Source organism: Homarus americanus, unplaced genomic scaffold (genome assembly GCF_018991925.1).
Source record: "Homarus americanus isolate GMGI-L3 unplaced genomic scaffold, GMGI_Hamer_2.0 scaffold58748, whole genome shotgun sequence".
Lineage (NCBI taxonomy): Eukaryota > Metazoa > Arthropoda > Malacostraca > Decapoda > Nephropidae > Homarus > Homarus americanus.
Genome location: NW_024729645.1, coordinates 157,066 through 170,831, shown reverse-complemented (window position 1 = coordinate 170,831; position 13,766 = coordinate 157,066). Strand labels below are relative to the sequence as shown.

General features: G+C 44.1%; 1 non-coding gene across 1 annotated transcript; it reads left to right on the top strand.

The window, feature by feature from the left end:
* Positions 1 to 13,077: 13,077 nt before the first annotated feature.
* Trnaa-cgc lies at positions 13,078 to 13,151 on the top strand. The gene has a single exon. It is a non-coding gene; the product is annotated as a tRNA-Ala (tRNA).
* The last annotated feature ends 615 nt before the right edge of the window (positions 13,152 to 13,766 follow it).

The window sequence follows — 13,766 nt, the reverse complement described above, 5'->3', positions numbered from 1 at the left end:
CAATCGTGTCTCCACTAAGTCATCAAACACTCCACCTGTTATCTCCGGTAATGGACGCGTCTCACATCGCACATTATGAACCGACCCAAAACCCTCAACCGAACTGCCATCTAAGGTATCATAACAGGATATAACTCCCTCTCTGAGTATAGGCAATTCGGGTCCTATGGCGAGGTACAGCAAGGTCTCTTTCTTGGACCCACACCGAAAATGGCTTATTTGGCATTTGGTGGGCACTTATTGTGAGGCGCGGGGGAAATGTCCGCCAGGAATCCGAGAGAGAGCTTTAATCTGGCGTCGGGGCCGTATTTGCAGGGTTTTCGAGCCGTGGTTTAGCCGAACTAATGCGCGAGGCAGCCAAGGACGGCACATTAGCCCAGCCTGATAGCGTATCACAGGATGGTGGCCAGTAGCCGGAGCAGGTCACGACCGTCCCCGTCCTCCTCTTCCTCCCCCCTTGGCACCTGCCTTCTCCAGACCAGCCCGCCCACACAAGGTGCTCCAGGGGCTTTCTTGGGTACTTTAAGGGAGTGTTCTTGGGCCCATACACCAGGGCGTATAGGATAGCTCCAATGGCATGTCAAGACACAAACGTCATCGACTCCAAGGGATCTTCAAGGTTGTTCGAGTGTCCACATGCCATATAATTAAGAAAAGTCCAAAGACTTTACGAGACACACGCCGCCTTGCATTTTAGAGGAGATTCAGGGGCTCCTCTGAAACAACACTCCATGCATTCCAGGGCAAATTCAGTGGTGTTCCAGGGTTCACATATTAGGCATTCCAGGGGAACAATAAGGATGTTCCAGGACCCACAAACAACGTGGTCTAGGGGAGATATTTGAACGTTTCATGGGACAATCCGAGTAGTCCAGGGGAGGTAGGTCCACGAACCAAGTAATTTAGGGGAATTAGAGGAATGTTCTAGTGTGAACAGTACAGGATGTCCAGTCGAACTCGAGAAATGATCCACTGCCAACGATCCAGGCTCGCGAGGGAAGCTACACTGTGCCGTAAAACGTGACGTGACCTGCTGGTAATGTCTGTCAGGCAACTGTTCAGAAATTGTGGATGACGTCTCGTGAAGTAGGTACAACAGGTAGCCTCCTGTAGGTTGTGGTGTGTCTCCAGGGCTTCTTGTAGGAAGTTGACAAGGGACAGGGAAACGGAGGATGGTAAGAGGAGGGAGAATGAAAAGTAGACAAAGAAATAAAGTGGATGAAGAGGTTGTTGGTAGTGGTAAGTGAACAGAGAAACAGGACGGTGAGTGAGCGAAGGATAGGAGGAAGGGGAGAAGGAGAACGAGGGGGCAAAGGAGAGTTGACGGGGGAAAGGAAAGTAGACAAGGAAGGAAAGGAAGAGTGGGAGCAGTAAGAGAAGAGAATGACGGTGAAGTTTATTGATTGTGGACGTTGTGACAGGAGGAGGAGGAAGGTGAGGGTGAGGGTGATAGAGGAGGAGGAGGAGGAAGATGAGGGTGAAAGAGGAGGAGGAGGAGAACGAGGACTAGTAGGAGTGGACAGCGACAGGAGCTTGGGTCGTGTCCTTCATGTTGGCTCTATTATAATGGTCATTAAAACAAGCGGGTGTGAGATAAGTGTGGCGTCATGACCGAGGTGGTGGCGGTCTCTCAAATGGCAGCGATGAACACGACACACATTAGGTAGATAGTCCGTGTCCCACCCCTTGTTTTACACTCTGTTACCTGATAGTGTCTTCACCTCTCTTAGTGCTGCACCCACTTCCCACACCCCTCCCTCACACACACACACACACACACACACACACACACACACACACACACACACCAAGCAACTTGTCTGTGTTTACCTTCTGCTTTCATCTGTAGTTTCCTTCACTATTGTCTCTCCCGTCTTTATCACACATTTATTTTCCTCGTTCTTTATCTTCTTCTTTTTTATCTTTAACTTTGATGTTGTTTACTTTCTTCCTTTCTTTCACACACTACTTTTTTTTTATTGACTCGTGCCTCGTGGAACTGTGTTAGTCATTTCCTGTGTGTGTTGTAGAGGTGTGGCGATCACCCCCACCCATTCACCCCTCCCTTCCCCCCTCACCTACCCTCCTCTCTCCCCCTCCCTTCCCTACCACCCCCCTCCCCCTCCCTTCTCTCAGAAAATACCTGGCGACTTAGTAGGTCTCATAAAAATACTTTCCAAATGGAGTACTTAGCTACGTCCAGGGTGAGGGAGGGAGGGGCAGGTCGTGTCCGGCTGATGTCCACTAAGTTCTCTCTCTACCTAGACCACCAGAGTCTCTCAGGCACGTAAGATATATTTCTCCCCCTAAACTGGAGATGTGAGAACACGTCTAACTGGCTCACTTAAGCTGTGACACAAAGATGGATTCTCAGAGGTTCGTAAGTTTGGTCATTCTTCCCTGGCTTGAGATGTGGGAACACGACTATTTAACTAGCTTATGGCAGACAAAATGGCGTTAATATTGTACTGAGACTCTACTATAACTATTATTCCCAGTTCAGGGAGGCATAGGTATTGCGGCGGCCGGAAAGATACAACACTGGTTCTCTGTCCTAAGGGTCGTTGGCTCGATCCTGATAGCTCCCATCCACCTAATTTTGCAGTTGGGGAAATGAAGGCAGTCGAGTGCAGTGTTGTCCCGTCATACACATGGGACACACTTTCAAGGGAGGGATATTATTTTTGTGGGTCTTTTAGAAAATCCAGGTAGTGGACTCCCTGGGTCACACCTGTCATCTGTTGCTCGTGGTCATTTTGTTACCTTCCTCCCATACGTATAATTAAGGTAACGTCAGTATCCCTTCCTCCTGTTGTTGTGGTTTTAAGTTACGATTTTTTTTTGTCTAGTTTCTTTTTTGTGGTCTTTCGTTTTTGGTCCAGTTACGTTTTTTAGTCTTGTTTTGTTTTTTGTGGTCGTTTCGTTTTTACTCGTCTAGTTTCATATTTTCTGGTTTGTTTTCGGTTTTTTTATGTAATGGTTTGGTTTCTTTTTTCTGATGACAGTTTCGTTTTTCGTTATTTTTATTTTATTTTTGTATATCTCCTTTTGTGGTCAAAATTCTTTCATTTTATTTTATCTTTGTTCGGCTACATTAATTTGTTTCCTATCTGGTACATTTTTGGCGCTAATACGTTTTATGTGTCCTAGTATCGTTTTGTGTCTTGGTATCGTTTTATGTGTCCTAGTATCGTTTTATGTGTCTTAGTATCGTTGTATGTGTCTTGGTATCTTTCTATGTGTTCTAGTTTGGTTTTTAATACGCAATTTCGCCCTTTCTTGTGTTATTTAATTTATCTAATTTCTTTTTTCTTTTTTCATAGTTTCTTCTTTTATAACCTAGATTATTATTATTATTATTATTATTATTATTATTATTATTTTTGTGCTTGAGTTTCATTTCTGTTGTATAGTTTCGTGAGAGAGCTTGGGGGGGGGGGGGCTCAACACCACCTTCATCATTGGTGGTCACAGTGGCGGGTGCAGGCGACGAGCAGCACCGGCCTGGTGGGTGAGGTTATGCCCCGGGCAGGTTTGGTCATGCAGAAGTCTTCGAGTGAACTCCAGGTGGTGGTAGTGGGGGTAGTGATGATAGAAGTGGTGATGGTATTGGTGGGAGTAGTGATGGTGTTGGTGGTAGTAATGGTGGTGTTAGTGATGATAGTGGTGGTGATTGTTTTGGTGATGATAGTGGTGGTAAGGTACTCGGAAAAAATGGCACCGGAAAAAGGAGCACAGGAAAATATGGCAAAGGGAAAAATGGCACAACAAATTTCACTTCGAGTTCACGAACCACTAACTTGCTCGTTAGCTCGAGCTAACGAGCTAAGGCCCTCATGAACCACAAATGAGCTAATGGGCTATGGCGTGCATAGATTAAGTTAAGTTAGGTTAGGTTGTAAAATTTTATCGAAAACATGTCAATAAAATTTACTGTGCCAATTTTTTCCTAATCTGATGATTAGGATTTTTTCCGGTGCCATATTTCCAAATGCCATTTTTTCAAGTGACATTTTTTCCTACATTCTGGCGGTAATGGTGTTGGTGAAGGTATTGGTGGTGGTAGGCAATGGTGATGATAGTAGTGGTGATGGTAGTGATGATAGTGGATTCAGATTTGCCCCTTGCATCCTGTGCAAGGCGAAGCGCAAAAGCGTTTACAGCGCCCAACTAGGAAGCACGTGGAGTTCATGCTTGCTTTCTTGACTCATGCATTTTGTGGTGGTGGTGGGATCGAGCTAGGTCAACACCCTCACCACCGTCAACTATCGCCGCCACAGTTCACTTATGTCGGCCAGGCTCGAGCGTTCGCTGCCCCTTACCATTTTTTTCAATTTTGTGTTTTATTTATCTTTTATTTTTCATGATAATGTATTAGATTTTTTTTTTTAGTTTCCTCCAGTTTGTCTTATTTTTGGTTATTTTTTAATTTCCTGTATCGTTTTTTTTCTCTTATTATAGTCATATTTTTCAGGAACAATATTTTGTCGACATGCAAATCGTTGTTGTTTTATTTATTTATTTTGTTTATATATATTTTCATTATTTTATTTTTACAGTATTGGTATGTGTATATATATATTGGGGAGGGGGTCATATTTTGAAATAAATTTTGCATGAATTTTTGGCCCATATTTGAGGTTTTTGTTGTTTTCTTATTTATATTTCCTTACTTTTTTTACCAGTAGGTTACAACACAGTGGGCGATCAGCGAGGTAAATATTGGCGGGGGAGACTAATGGCAGGGAGGGGGAAGGCAGGGAAGGAAGACAGGGAGGCAGGCAGGCAGGCAGGGAGGGAGGAAGACATGCAATAAGGTAGGCAAGAAGGCAGAGAGGCAAGCAAGCAGCAAGGCAGACAGGACGGGAGAGAAGCAGTCAGTGATTGAGGCAGGGAGGGGGAGGCAGGCAGGCAAAGGCAAGCAAGCAAGCAGTAAGGCAGGCAGGCAGAGAGGTAGGAAGGCAGGCAGGCAGGCAGGCAGGGAGGAAGGCGGCCACACGGAGATGGTATCCATGTTTCGCCCTTATTATTAAGTGGGTCTCCTCGGTGGTCCCGGCCAGCCCGCTGTGAGGGTCAGGGGAGGCTCGTGTAAACCCCCTTAGTTTACACGATGTTCTTCTGGTATACTGCAACACGCTTGGTATACCTCTAGTGGACCAAAACACACCTGGTATACCTCTAGTTTACCCACAACACACCTGGTATACCTCTAGTGAACCAAAACACACCTGGTATACCTCTAGTTTACCCACAACACACCTGGTATACCTCTAGTTTACCACAACACACCTGGTATACCTCTAGTTTACCTGCAACACACCTGGTATACCTCTAGTTTACCCACAACACACCTGGTATACCTCTAGTTTACCCACAACACACCTGGTATACCTCTAGTTTACCCACAACACACCTGGTATACCTCTAGTTTACCCACAACACACCTGGTATACCTCTAGTTTACCCACAACACACCTGGTATACCTCTAGTTTACCCACAACACACCTGGTATACATCTAGTTTACCCACAACACACCTGGTATACCTCTAGTTTACCCACAACACACCTGGTATACCTCTAGTTTACCCACAACACACCTCCAGTAAACTCCTAGTAACCTGTATCATAGTAACAGAGCCAGCACTAGCAATCAGCATCGCCTGGCGCATCTTCTCCAACGACCTGCTTTTGTCCATTACACCAGATTGAACGAATCTTTCTGAACTCGAATCTAGGTTATGAAGCTGATTGGATCTATTAAACTTAATTGGCAGTAGAGATTGGTAAATAACAATGGTTTTAAGCTGGTTTGTTTAGGTTTATGTTAAGTATGGTTATGATAGGGACAGTTTGGTTTGTTTGGTAGATAATGTGTGGTTGGGAACTGGTTTGTGTGGTTTTATCAGTACCAGGTAAAGCTTAACTTGTCAGATGGTGTGGTTTGTTAGTACCAGGAAAAGCTTAACTTGTCAGATGGTGTGGTTTTGTCAGTACCAGGTAAAGCTTAACTTGTCAGATGGTGTGGTTTGTTAGTACCAGGTAAAGCTGAACTTGTTAAATGGTGTGATTTTGTCAGTACCAGATAAAGCTTAACTTGTCAGATGGTGTGGTTTGTTAGTACCAGGTAAAGCTTAACTTGTCAGATGGTGTGGTTTGTTAGTACCAGATAAAGCTTAACTTGTCAAATGGTGTGATTTTGTCAGTACCAGATAAAGCTTAACTTGTCAAATGGTGTGATTTTGTCAGTACCAGATAAAGCTTAACTTGTCAGATGGTGTGGTTTGTTAGTACTAGATAAAGCTTTACTTGCCAGATGGTGTGGTTTTATCAGTACCAGGTAAAGCTTAACTTGTCAAATGGTGTGGTTTTGTCAGTACTAGGTAAAGCTTAACTTATCAGATGGTGTTGTTTGTCAGTGCTAGGTAAAGCTAACGTAAATGGTGTGATTTTGTCAGTACCAGATAAAGCAACGTAGAATGAATTGTGGTTTGTTATTTGGTCAAACTTTGCCTTGGTGGTGTGGTTTTATCAGTACCAGGTAAAGCTTAACTTGTCAAATGGTGTGGTTTTGTCAGTACTAGGTAAAGCTTAACTTATCAGATGGTGTGGTACAAATCTGCTTAATAAGTGACCATCCATACGTAACCTTACCATTTTATTTCACATTTGTTTCCCTTACTTAATGTTTCAGGTAAAGCCGATTGACGGTGGTGAAAAGTGAGCATCGGGGTTTACCTTTAACCAGTGTAAATATTGTACCAGTGTGTGTTGGGGTGGTGTAAATATTGTACCAGTGTGTGTTGTGGTGGTGTTAATATTGTACCAGTGTGTGTTGAGGTGGTGTTAATATTGTACCAGTGTGTGTTGAAGTGGTGTTACTATTGTACCAGTGTGTGTTGAGGTGGTGTTAACATTGTACCAGTGTGTGTTGAGGTGTTAATATTGTACCAGTGTGTGTTGAGGTGTTAATATTGTACCATTGTGTGTTGAGGTGTTAATGTTGTACTAGTGTGTGTTGAAGGTGTTAATATTGTACCAGTGTGTGTTGTGGTGGTGTTAATATTGTACCAGTGTGTGTTGAGGTGGTGTTAATATTGTACCAGTGTGTGTTGAAGTGGTGTTAATATTAAATTAGTGTGTGTTGAGGTGGTGTTACTATTGTACCAGTGTGTGTTGAGGTGGTGTTAACATTGTACCAGTGTGTGTTGAGGTGTTAATATTAAATTTAGTGTGTGCTGAAGGTGTTAATATTGTACCAGTGTGTGTTGAGGTGGTGTTAATATTGTACCAGTGTGTGTTGTGGTGTTAATATTGTAAATTACAGTGTGTTGTTGTGGTGTTAATATTGTACCAGTGTGTGTTGAGGTGGTATTAATATTGTACCAGTGTGTTGTTGTGGTGTTAATATTGTACCAGTGTGTGTTGAAGTGGTGTTAATATTGTACCAGTGTGTTGTTGTGGTGTTAATATTGTACCAGTGTGTGTTGAAGTGGTGCTAATATTGTACCAGTGTGTGTTGAGGTGGTGTTAATATTGTACCAGCCAGTTATCTCAGTGGGAGTATAATTGTCAGGTCAGTTAGGTAGAGTCTTAGTGTAACTGGACAGACATAGAGAAGAGCATTATCCAGATTGACAGACAGATAGACGGACGTATCGACGGAAACAGACAGATAAAAATAGAATGTTCGTGTTTGTTGTTGTTGACGCTGATGGAAGTTTTACAAGTGGTTCATTTCCCACCAGCTTAGGTTTTGTATAGGACTTTATTTCTGTACGGAGATTTCAACGCCGCGTTAATAATTTTCCAAGAAAGACTCGGTCGCTCATGTAACTACACAAGAAAGGTTCAGCTAATGTGTCTGATGTTTGTATCTCAAGTCCAGTACTGATTCAACAGAGATATTCCTATTTTACCTCGAATGTTTCAGAATTCTTGTATTCTTATCCATGAGAATTTTCTAAATTGTTTGAGATATTCTAAAATGGTTCCAGTGTTGTTTAAGAGAGAGGTTCTTATTTTGCCTCGGGTATGTCTGAATGGTTCCCGACTATAACCCGACAATCTCCAATAATCCAACATTGCCTTTAAGCAGCTTGTAGCACCGTCGCTGTGATCTTATCTGGGAGTTTCTAATGGGTAGAGAATGTTCCGGAGCTCATATACCGTCCGTCTGTAGGAAGGAAGAAAGTGTTTGTAAGTTTCCAGAGGTCAGATTAAATAAGGGATCGTCTTAATGTTCCCTGAGAACTGTTGAAGTCTCCGGAGTCTTGTCTTAAGAGATATTTAAGTTTTCAGAGATTGGTGTTGTGGCGGGTGTGAGGGGTCATCCTGGCGGTGATGATGGCGTCGTTGGTTAATGGTTCGTCCACCTACCGTGAGTGATTCTCAAGTGGTTTTAAGCGCTTCTCGCGTCATCCATTAGTTGACGGCGAGTGGCTGGCCGGCCTGGCGTGGCCTGGCTCGGGCCCGCCAGGAGAGGTACCTGGAAGAAACCGAGAAAATCCTCCTGGAAATTCAACCGGAGACACTCGCTGGGGAATCCATCTTTAGACTTAACGGAGACATCGTGACACTATTGAAGGGGGACTGGGAGACCTGTCTGAAGAAATATTTTCGCAGACTCTCTGGAGACCTACGAGATCGTTCAACGACTCACTGGGAGACCTGCCCGAAGACCCACTAGGAGGCCAGTGACCGTGGATACTTTGCTTATCATTTGAGAGTTTGTTATGGTGTGTCCCGGAGCTACTGAGTGTGTGTGTGTGCAAAAGAGTATTGAAGGGAAGAAGAAAACGCGAGATAGGGGGGGTGGGGGCACTGGGGAATAAGCAGTTAGGTGTGAGTGTGTGGACAGGTGACGGAAGGAGGGGACGGGAGAGGACCCACGCTAATGTCTTGACCTGCCAGACGGGGACTAATGTGACGACAACGACGATAATGATGATGACAAATACAACAACAAGTGACAGTAACAGCAAACACAACAACCATATCAACCACAACAAGTGACAGTAACAGCAAACACAACAACCATATCAACCACAACAAGTGACAGTCATAAGCACGTCAACCACAACAGTAATAACACGTACAACACCGACAGTAACCACAACAACCTTCACAAGAACAACACACACACACACACACACACACACACTTAGCACTCAGCGGTAGAGAAGGTCCTCCACATTAACTCAGACGATACATACATTAGCTGAGCCATTTGTCGTGCGGCCAAAACTGGAGAGTAAACACGACAGCCGCGTCACCAAAACGACTGGCGAGATGACTCTTGGATTTATGTCCGCCGCACCATTTACGTTGTTAAACCTGCTATCTTGGTGAGGTGATGAGGGGGGGTTAGAGTGGTGACTTGAGTAGTGAGGTGAGTTTTATGTGTTGTCATCCTGGTGTCTTGGTGAGCTGGTGGTGAAGTTGTGAATGAAGGGAGGAAGGGAGAAGTGAATCCAGTGGTCTTCCTGAACGACGGGCAACGGCTCACCATGACAACATGAACGACCACACAACCTAACAAATTATGAGACGTTCGAATACTAATCAACACTGGGTGGGTTACACATAACCGTTGCTTTTTCACACAACATATTATTTCAATTAAATAATATGACAATCAGTCCATATTGGAAATTACTATTTTATTGATAATGTGGCAGAGACGAACCAGCCTCAGTAAGTGAAGCAAACTTTGGTACGTAGCCAACTATCCATAACCGTGAGAGTTGAGCATCCAAGAGGAGCATTACGTACTGACACTTGACATGGTAAGTGAAACAAATACCCGACTTGTGAAAATAATGAATGGTGTTTGTTGTATTAGCAATGTCTAGCTTTATTTTGGTTGCTTCAAGGATGTAATTAATGATATTACCTGCACAATTTTACACAAGAGTTGCCACAGTTCGCTGTAATAGTTGAATCTTTTTATTTTCGGGAGAATTAAGTTTAACTGTCTTATCCTTACTCTTCCCTTCACTATATATCACCTTTAATCTCGTATATACATAAATGATGTCAAATATACACACAGCACTAAATAACAGGTGAATTAACCATAAATATGTGATATGGAACATAAATGCAACTTCCAAAATTCCCCTCATGTGCCGCCTCACCGCGTCCTGACGTTATACTGTACGTACGGTATAGTTGTGTCGGGCCTCAAGTCAAGACGCACCCGGCTCGCAGCCTCGGGGTGGTCTCACCTTGCTTGGCCACTCGTACATAGCTGGTTTACAGCGGGCCCGCCCGTCTTTGGGAGGTCTCAGGGTAATTACCTTGCTTGGCCAGTCATGGCGGGCCCGTAATTGGAAGGCCTCAGGGTGGCCCACTCCTTGGCCAGCCGCAGCCGCTTCTGCCTCGTTCAGGTAAACTAAGGAATTTGTCATTAGGGATCCTAAAAATTGGCCTAATAACAATAATAATAATGAGTTGCATTACACGGGGAGTAAACCAAGTGCGTAACCTAATCAACGGGGGGGGGGGAAGCCTTCCGTTTACGACGTGTAACCCAACTAACGGGGGGACGAAACCCCCAGGGTGGGCGAGAGAGTAGGGCTTGTAATTGTACTTACATGTTGTCATCCCGTCATTATGGTGAGGGAGTGGTGTTTGAAATGAGGAACTAACTTGTATCTTGGTGAAGGTAGTCAGGGGGGTGGTGAGAGACTGGTGACTGAGGGGAGGGACTAACATTTATCTTGGTGAGTCAGGGAGGGTGGTGAGAGATTGGTGATCGAGAGGAGGAGGGTCTTACATGCTGTTAATCTGGTACCTTAGTGATGATGGTGAGGGGAGGGATATTATTGGTGACTTGATTTTAAGAAAGGGGCTGGTGACTGACCCTCCCCTTCTTCTTCTTCTTCAGTATTGATGATTGAGTTCATGGTGTTCTTGTGTAAGTTTTCCGGGACGGTCGCTGGGTATGTATGTATGTATGGGTGAGTGACTGTGTACGGCTGAACGATACACGTGATCAATAACCTCTTCTGTAATGTGTTAACCGACGACTGTAACGTGTCATGCTTATATACTTAACCAAGAACTGTAACGATAAATTTAGTAATGCATCTATTTAATCGAGGACTTTTAAACAAGGCACTGTAACATGTCTACTTAACTTAACCACGAACTGTAGCGAGTCTGTAACATGTATGCATAACCACTAACTGCGAACAATGAGGTGATTTATCTTATTAGGTTTTGTTTATACACCATATTTATACACATCCCCGTGATGCCTTAGTTACTTCCACACCTTGAACATCACATCATGGTGTAACTCCGTCTTGGTTAGGTGACAATAGGTTCGAGAAGGTTCAACTGTTTTACTGTTAAGAAGAGAAATAATAATACACACTGCAACCTTAACTTTGACCACCACACAGCATTGAGAGTTAAGGCTTCATTGTTACCTTAAGGTTTACGATAAAACTTTTCATAAATTTAACCAAAAATGCTTAAATGAAGCTTTGGCTTGTGCAGAGTCAGGTCCTACTTCGCTGATGAGCAGTTGGCAGCCATTAATGTAAATCATGTGCTCTCCCTGATGGAATACTGTTGTCATCTGTGGGCTGGGTGTGGTGTTGGGCACTTCACTTCCTTGATTGGTGCAGAGAAAACCCATCAAAATGATCAGCAATAATGATTTTACTTGAAAATTTTCAGCATTGCTCAGTCAGTGATATCTCATGGCTTTCTCGGTTTTGTAGATAATATACTAAATAGTTAATATACTTAATAGTGTTGTGACGAGCTACACTCTGCCTCCACGCACTATCAGCCAGGCATCTGGAAGGGCAAATGACTTTTCTGTTAAAATTCCATTTTGCAGAACCTCTGCTTTCCAAAACTTATTTACACCCCGGACCATCACTTTACACTTACCGTATAAACATCATCATAAGTGAGGTAAGTCCTTATCAGAAGCTTTAACCGAGACGATTATGTTTGGGGCACAACTTCTCAGACTACACTTGTTGTTGTTTTCGTTGTAGGTGGTGGTGTAACAGACATAGTAACTGTTGAAATATTGCATAAAGATTATCCTGATAATTATACAGATAACAATATTGTTCATCATGTTCGTTTGGGTGGAGGTGTGTGGTGGGTGGGTCAGGTATACTCAACACGTGTTAATTCAGGCCACCACCACTGCCTCACCTTGTTATCTTGGTAAGGCTTAATGAAGGCACACCAACACAACCCTGCCACACAGTGTTAAATAACCCGGCCAGGCAGGTGTTAACTGAGACACCCTACTGACTGTTAGCAGATTTGATGACTAATGAGCTTCGTGATGTTTATGTTGTAATCTGTTTAATTTGTGTGTGTTTAGGCGTTATGTGTATCTGTGTTTGTATGAGAGAGAGAGAGAGAGAGAGAGAGAGAGAGAGAGCACTCGTTATACAGGGGCCGGGACAGGAATAGAGGTGAGAGCGAACGATTAGTTAATGTTGGTTAATCTAATCTTGTATTTGGTTAATAGTGATGGGATGTAGGTCAGCGGCGGTGATGGCCGAGGTGAGTGGTGGTGGGTAGGGAGAGTGGTAGATAGTGAGTGATGGTAGTAGTGGTGATGGGTAGGTTGAGTGGTGTTCGTGTTGTTATTAGTGGTGGTGGTGATGGTGATAGTGCTGGGGTTTGACAGTGGTAGTGGTGGTAGAAGACATGGGAATCAACAAAGGTTTGAACACACATGATGGTCTTGGAACAACGTACAGGAGGAGATTCTCTCTCTCTCTCTCTCTCTCTCTCTCTCTCTCTCTCTCTCTCTCTCTCTCTCTCTCTCTCATTTCTTTTATCAAAATTTCATCGATTTTCTGAAACTTGGCGACCTCAGTCTTTCAGGAACACACACACACACACACACACACACCTTCAAATGAGTTCCTCCGCGACTTCATACACATTTCATTGACGTCGATTGCGGAACTGTTGTAGTATAGACAAACATAGTGTGATCCTCACTCACTCATGATACGAAATCTTGAGAACTCAGAGGAAGGAAGAACTGGTAATGGTGTTGTATGTGTATGTAGTAGTAATGCAGCAGCGACCTGTGGTGTAATGGTCAGCATACTCGCCTCGCAAGCGAGTGGACCCGGGTTCGATCCCCGGGTAGGGTGAAACTATGGGCAAGTTTGTTTACGCCATTTGCTTCTGTCTACCCAGCAGTAATTGGGAACCTGGATGTTAATCTATTTGCGGATCGTGTTCCGGGGTAATGATTAGCCAGTGCAGTTGGCGAGTTGTCCGGTCTTCTCGAACTATTCCTTGACACTGGGTCATGCAGCTCGTTAACTCAGGGTGTGGTTGTTGTGTTGGCGACAACTTCAGCACCTTAAACAAATTCACGCCAAGGTGGCCCTTGGGCCGGCCATCCTCGTTACATGAGGGGCAACTATTAGTAGCAGTTGTAGTAGTGGTAGTAGTAGTATATCAGGGAATCCTTTTATTCCGCTGGGGAATTCTGAGCTCGTCATCAGGGAAATCTCCACCACTGTTCGGTCTATAAATTTCCCTGACACGGAAGCAGGGGCCGGGTGTGTGCGCGCGTAGGTGATGGTGGTGTGTCACTTAGCGTTATCACTCCCCATTATGACACCCGTCCTGCTAATGCTGCCACCTACCTTCCCGTTTACCCCTCTCTCCTCCTCCCTCCTCTCACACACCAGCAGCCATTCCTCTCCTCTCCCATCAACTCTCTCTCTCTCTCTCTCTCTCTCTCTCTCTCTCTTCTCT